We start from the raw sequence: 6000 nt of genomic DNA, 5'->3' as shown, positions 1-6000 counted from the left end.
GCATCCATGCACCACGACCAAGGGGGGTACCCGGTACATATGGAATATGTAACGGTGTGAAGAGTCTCAATATGCTAGAGAACTCATTTACAATTTCACTCATAACCATTCAATAATTGTGTTGATAATTATTTGACTCCTGCAAGGAAGATGAAGGGAGCATCCAAACTCCCTTCATCATGAGTGGACTGGAAACTATACTTCCAGTCCGCTATGTGGGATTTTTACAACACACATAAAAATATTACTGAATTCTCCCAGTTGGTGAAAAGGTTTTAAACTTAAACATAAAAGCTCAAGATCAAGAGTAAATACAGTATCCTTAACCGTAAAACTTTTACATCATTATCAATGATGAGGCCATCTCTCCTCATTTTACCTGATTTATAGTTTTTGTCCATACAAACACTTGAAAGGCCATTTAGCTGAACCAGTGGGTCAGAAAATCTCTCTGAAGTCAGGTCTCTGTGTAGATCACAAGACACGACTCAAAGTTGGAATTTGAAATGCTTTAAATGTTTTTTTTTCTTTACAGATCAAACTTTTGTTTAGTTTTTAGAAATTCAAATTTATATGTCACCTTTTTCTAAAAGTGTGCACCAGCTGATGTGACTGAAACAATTGTGTGTGATTGTTTCACAGATGATGATGTTCCTATCCTGGTGAGTCCTGTTCATCCTGTGACTGAGGGATCTTCTGTTAGTCTGAGCTGCAGTTTGAAAACACAAAAAATACTTTCCAATGTGTTTTTCTATCACAATGACAAACTTATTCAAAATGATACCCGAGGGGAGCTGAAGATCTCTGCAGTGTCAAAGTCTGATGAAGGTTTCTACAAGTGTCAGTACTCAGGAAGAGAGTCAGCACAGAGCTGGATGTCAGTTAAAGGTGAGCAGGATCAAGACATTTGATGTGTTTCTGTAAATGATTTTCATGGCTTAGAAATAACATCATATTATCTCTTTTAATGTTTGAAGCCACCTGGGTCTATTTTGTAATAACTGTCATTAAACTATGTTTTGTAATATCAGATATAACATACAACCACCAAATAAGTGATTGTATTTTATTCTCTACAAACTTCTCATTGTACAAATAAAACAATGGAATACATAGATACTACGATACTGTTCCCTGTGAGCTGCCTTGGCAGAGGTTTGTGCTCTCAGATGTCTTGTTATTGTTTGTTGTTGCAGTAACTGTGTCAGGAGCTGACAGCTCTTCATCTCCTGTGTGGTTGATGGTTGGACTGGTTTGTGGAGTCTCTCTCATTATTATTCTCCTGCTCTTGTTGTATCGCTGCAGACAGTCCAAGTGTAAGAGCCTCTTCTTTTCATGCTGTATTAGAGAGTTTATTTACTACATACACTTTAATTATTCACACATATACATGTATTCTGATCTCATGACACAAAATTACTCTGGAACAATTTATACATGACAAACATGTGTAATAACATTTGTCTCTTTCACAGATTCCTGCTTCACCAGGTTGGTAAAATACTTTTTATTATTATTTTAAACAAACATCAGTTACTTTTGAATTTATTGTTGTCACGTCTGCCGTGGCAGATGATTGGACATTGAGAGTTAGGACCTAAGATGCAGGCAGCTGAGATGCAAGTCAGTTTTATTCATAAAGTGGTGAAATAAAGAGAAACAGCGAAGGCAAGGATGGAAACTAAGCAAACCTAAACTGGAAAATACTAACACAAACAAACCTGAAACCTTAAATGGTGATGCAGGGAGACACAGAATGCAGGGAAAGAACTCGTTCGCGAGTTCACTCTTGCTGCTCCCCTGTCTGTGGACGTGTCCCGTCAGGCTGTGTCCCCTGGCATATTGCCCATGGTTCGCCGGTTTAGATAACTTAGATAACTTAAAAATGTTTTTATTTGGCTTTTTTCAGTGTTTTACTTTTTCCTGAGTAGATCAGTTTAGCGGAGATTAAAGTTATAGTTTTCACACAGTGAAATAAACGTCAAACAGAAAACTGATTAAACAGAAGTGTGACATGATGGAGAATTTACTCCAGTGTAGTGTTATATTTTAGGGAGCAAAGAGCAGATGGCTGAGTTTATTAAAATCCACCGACACAATCTGCAAATTTAATTAAAAGTTTAATGAACTATCATCTTGTCTTTTTTTATAGTGAGCACATACCTTAAACACTTCACACACACAACACACTGTAAGCTAGTGATAGTTATATAAGAGCAGATGCTGCTGGTGCAATAAGCTGTACGTTTTACGTCCAGTGGATGATGATCTGATTAGTCGACTAATCAAAAAAATAATCGGTGACTAGTCGACTATAAAAATAATCATTTGTGACAGCCCTAATAACAACTATCCATTCATAAATTTTCCCTATACAGTATTATACTATTATACTAAACAACAGTAAACTGGTCTGTTTCCTGACATCATCTGATGTTTTTGTAAAATCTTTGGTTGTGTTGTTCTGTTTTTCCGCTGCTCTCTGTAAAATTATTAAAAGACAGTTCTGGTAATGAGCTGGATTAGAAACATATGACTGCAACACTTTAAATATGTGTTACAACACACTCCACTCTTTACTGTTTATCTAATATTTGGAAAAAGAAGAATGTGGCTTTTTTTTATTCATAACAACATTTATTTACTGCTTGACTTTGTTTTTATTTAAATTCTTTTGCCTAATAAATTATATAAATACAGTTTGTTGTCAGTAAAACTGTAAGAAATAAAATCCTTGTTGTTTGAAAGAGCTGACATTTTTGTTCTTTGGTGTTTGTTTTGTTTTTCACGCCTCTAAGCAAACTTAAAGGCAGCATCCTGCAGTAACCATAGCAATCTTTTTTTAAAATCGATCTTACTTTTTTTTTTTTAATAAAAGTGTTAAAAGTGTGATTTTTTGTTTGTGATTTTTTTTAAACTTTCTTACTTCAAAATAATCTCTCTTTCAAATTTAATTATTTAGCCTACTTTTGTTTCTGGCCTAAATAAAAACAAAGTAATGTTATAGAGGAAAAGGTTAAAAAAATAAAATAATCAAATATATGTTAACAAATCTCCCAATCTTATCTTGAGTTTTGACCTTTTGCACCAGTTAAGCCTTCGAAACAATCCTCGTCTTAAATCTTGAAGATTTTGGGTTCACCAATTTAGAAATAATCTTACTGCTGATGCAACAGACGCCAGTGCGCTTAAAACATTTCCTCTGGATCACTTTTGTCTCCTTACAGGATTAAAAACATGAAAAAAGTCTGTGATTGTTTGTGTGAGTGAGCATATCACTTCTGAATTATACAATCTACAGGTCACAACACTGACATCACAAACATGCTGATGTTGTAATTTGAATATGTTTGTCTGAAACAGGTCTCTGTTGTAAATGAGACATTGGGTATCAGTTACTGTACTGCAGGCGATGGCAGTTCGGCACTAAAGGGCCACTTTTTTCTCATAAATTTGTCACTTTAATGTCGAAACATTTTCCCTTCTTCTTTTCCTCATAGAAATGATGAATAAAAACACTTATTGGAATAACGGACACACAGATATTTCCACACTGAACCAGTATTACTATTACTTATATGGTTTTGCCATGATAAAACATTTGTAACCCACAAACCAGCAATAATAGCATTTGTCCACATGGTGTCAGCATCTCTCCTTAACAGAATTGAGATATGTGAAAATGTCTGAAGCCACAAGTTTGAACTTCGGGTCTTTGTTGGAAAATAAGGAAATAATCACAAAGTCACTGAATCTTTTTCTGCAGCTGTGAAAGTTTAAATTGTTTCTTTTCAGTCCTTCAGGCTCAGAGCTGATTTGTGAGGAGAAACTTAGCTTCATTAACACAACAAAACTAAGACAAAGAGGCCAACTACACCTGTGCATGGCCTTTTGTTACCCAAGCACCTCCCAGTAACACTCCCACTATTCCCAGCACTGCTGAACCTCAGAAATCCCAAACACTACATTATGCTGTTGATTCTTTACTTTGTTGTTGTTTGTGTGTGTATACAAAGGCTTACAAGCTAACCTATACGCCTATACAATCTATACTGTACTATGTTGAGGTGGTGTGTAAGATCATCTGTAACTAACATTCACTCCCTGACTACTGATTATATGTTTCTCTGCTACACCAGAGAATAAGTGATGCAGAAAGTGGGCATAAAGAGAGGGCCACCATCCTGCAGGGAAAGACCTGGAGAAAGACAAAACAACACAATCAGGAAGAGCATCGAGGTGTGAGGAACCTCTGAGGAATGTCTGATAAATGGTTTGGTTCTTATACTGCACTTTTTTATTCTGAGCACTCAATGCGCTGTACACAACTTGCCCAATTTACCCAAGAACTTTTTTCTATTTACTTGCTTTCTGTCACATATTCACACTTCAGCAGACGGATCAGAGAGCAGCTTGGGGTTAGTATCTTCCCCAAGGATATTTGACACACAGACTGGAGCGAACCATCAACCTTCCAATCCTGTCCTGTCTGACAGGATTCAATTTATATTAATCTTATGACAAAGACACCAGTGACATAAAAAAATGCCTTTTTCTTAATGTTGGTCCTGGCTTGGCAAAATAAATTATAAAAACTGGAAACCCTCCTAAAACTAAAACTATTAATGTAGCAAACTCAATGTTTATGAGGGGAGTAGATGAACAGGAAACTATTGATGCAGTTACATCCTTTAACTTCAAGAAATGAACTGACTGTGATGGCATTGATATGGACTTAATTAAAGATATTATTGGATGTATTGTGAAACTATTTACCTACATTTGTAATCTGTTATTACAAAGTGGTTTATTTCCTGATATGATGAAAATTGCAAAAGTAGTTCCAATATATAAAGCTGGAGATAAACATCTTCTCACAAACTATCGTCCCATTTCTCTACTACTGCAGTTCTCTAAGATACTGGAAAGAATATTTTACAATAGATTATATGACTTTATCACAAAAAACAATGTACTATATGAAGAGCAATATGGATTTAGACCCTAAAGGACCACAACGCTTGCCTTAATGGAGTTCATAGGTACAGCAAACACTGTTTTGAAAACAAAGAATATGCTGTCAGAGTTTTTTTTAGATTTAAAGAAAGCATTTGATACAGTTGATCACAACCTTTTACTTAACAAACTATGTACATATGGAATCAGAGGGGTGGCATTATCATGGGTTAACAGTTACCTTAAAAACTGTAAAAATAAATAAATAAATAAATGCCAAAATTGTGTGAGGGGTTCCCCAAGGATCAGTTTTGGGGCCGCTGCTTTTCATATTGTACATTAATGAGATATGTGCAATTTCAAACTCTTTGAAAGTAATATTATTTGCAGATGATACAAACTTACTGTGCTGTGGAAGTAACTTGGAGCAACGTTTGAATGAACTATAAAATGAATTAAATAATCTGAAGACCTGGTTTGACCTTAATAAATTAACATTGAACCTGAGAAAAAAAATCGTAATATTTGGGAATCGCACATATTCTACCGATAGTAAACTGACAATAAATAACATTGAATTAGACAAAGTATCTGAAATAAAATTCATCGGTGTGATAATACATCACAAACTATGCTGGATTCACCACATTACTTATATCAAAGGCAAAATATCAAAGTCTCTGGCAATTCTCTACAAGGTTAAGGATCTCATCAATTAAACATCATTATATTATCTATTGTTCTATTATACTGCTGTACATGACATACTGTGTGGAAGTGTGGGGAAAGACGTATAAAACACACACCCATCCAATATAGATTCTGCAAAAAAGAGCAATAAGCATAAGAAATAAAACTAGTTCAAGAGAACCATTAAATCCACTTTTTATCAAATTAAATAGTCTCAAATTTAAAGATTTGGTTGACCTCAGAACTGTGCAAACAATGTACAAATCAGCAAATAAATCTTTGCCCCACAAATTCAGAACTTGTTCCATGTAAGACCAAATACTCATGAGAGGAATCCTTATGTTCAGCAAGCCA

This window comes from Simochromis diagramma, unplaced genomic scaffold (assembly GCF_900408965.1).
Source record: "Simochromis diagramma unplaced genomic scaffold, fSimDia1.1 OVJJ01000562.1, whole genome shotgun sequence".
NCBI lineage: Eukaryota > Metazoa > Chordata > Actinopteri > Cichliformes > Cichlidae > Simochromis > Simochromis diagramma.
The sequence above is the reverse complement of the archived record's forward strand: the minus strand, read 5'-3'. Positions refer to the sequence as shown.